This window comes from Panthera tigris, chromosome B3 (assembly GCF_018350195.1).
Source record: "Panthera tigris isolate Pti1 chromosome B3, P.tigris_Pti1_mat1.1, whole genome shotgun sequence".
In the NCBI taxonomy this organism is placed as follows: Eukaryota; Metazoa; Chordata; class Mammalia; order Carnivora; family Felidae; genus Panthera; species Panthera tigris.
In genome coordinates this window covers 128,935,643-128,937,560 of record NC_056665.1, presented here as the reverse complement: position 1 = coordinate 128,937,560, position 1,918 = coordinate 128,935,643, and positions in this window count along the sequence as shown.

Here is a 1,918-nt window from a genome sequence, read left to right as displayed (position 1 = left end):
ATTTACTGAAAGGTTGTCTACTCCATTGCATTGATTTCCCTCCTGGGGCACCTGGGTGGTTGAGTCGGTTAAGCAGGCTGACTTCAGCTCAGGTCATGATCTCGCAGTTCGTATGTGTGAGCCCCATGTCAGGCTCTGTGCTGACAGCTCAGAGCCTGGAGCTGGCTTTGGATTCTGTGTCTCCCTTTCTCTCTGCACCTCCCCTGCTCGCTTTCTCTCTCTCTCTCTCTCTCTCTCTCTCTCTCTCTCTCTCTCTCTCAGAAATAAATAAATATTACAAAAACTTAAAATAATAAAAAAGAATTGATTTTGCACCTTTGTCAATAATTAGTTGGTCATGTGTACATGGTTCTATTTATAAGTTCTCTAGTCTGGTTGGTCTAAGTGTCTGTCTCTCCACCACGACCACACTGTCTTGGTCAGTATAGGAATACAGCAGAGCTTAATATTGTACGGAACAATTCCTTCTGCATTATTCTTTTGCAAGATTGTTTTAGCTGCTCTAGGGCCTGTGCCTTTCCCCATACATTTGAGAATGTTTGAATATGTCTCCAAAAATCTTGCTTGGATTTTGATAGGAATCACATTAAACCTATAGATCGATTTGAAAAAAAATTGACATCTTTACTATATGGAGTCTTTCCATCCACGAAAATCACATGTCTTTCCACTTATTTAGCTCTTCTTTGATTTCTTTCATCAATATGTTATAATTTTGAGCATACAGATTTCATACATATTTTGTTGTTTATACTTAGATATGTCATTTCTTTGGAATGATTATATATAGTATTCTGTTTTAAATGTAGGTTTCCACATGTTCATTGTTAGCATATATAGAAATCTGATTGATATTTGTGGGTTGTATGTCCTGCAACCTTGTTGAATCACTTATTAGCTCTTAGAGTTTTTGTTTTGTTTTGTTTTGTAAATTCCTTAGGCTAATATGTTATCTGAAGGAAAATTTTTACATTCCTCACACAAACACTTAAGTCCCATGACAACACAACCCTTATTTACCTTTTCAGCCTCATTCCCAATCTATGTTCTCAGCTGACATCCTTTCCCAGTATTTTCTTTCTTTCTTTTTTAATAATAACAACAAAAAAATAAGTTGATTGAGGACCTCCCGCATCATCATCTGGTATGGTTTAAAATGTAGTTCCCCAAAACTCACCCTAAAGTCTGTGGAGGCAGCCTGAAAACTTGCACTTTTAACATGATATCCCTGATGATTCTTATATACACATAGGTTTGAGAACAACAGGCTTCTGCGTCAGCCAAAAGGAAATTCTCATTTTTCCCGAACTTACCACCCACATCTAAGGCTTTAATGTCTCATGGTTCATTACTTGTAATCTTTTATAGATTCACCTCAACATTCCTTGCACATATGCTTCAATTGTGTTCCACCTAAAATTCTTCAAATCTGCTTTGAACGGTCCCATGATCCTTTTTTGTATTTCTGTACCTGGAAGAAAAATCACCCAATCCTTAATAAAGGTACCGTTAAAACCTTATGGTGTCTGCCTTCAGACAGAAAACTATGCAGACATCCTGTCACGTGCACTTGGTCAAGTCCTTGTCCGTATCCACACAGTAGTTACTTCAAATACATAGCCATGTCTTCAAAGGCCCCTTCTCCTCTCCACATCACAGTAGATAACCTAGTCTCCTACAAGGGGGGTGGGGGGAAAGCCCTGAGTGTCTCACTTTTTCATCTAAAATCTTGCCTTTGTCCATACACTGTTCAAAGACCATCCCATCACTTTTTTCTTTCTAATACATACAATTCATCTTGACTCAACTGCTATCAAATACCCTCTTTCTCAAGCGGGTAACTTTACTGCTTTCCATTAGATCATTCTCCTAAGAATATACTCATACTTGAGACGTCTCACCTACAAAACAAAAACAG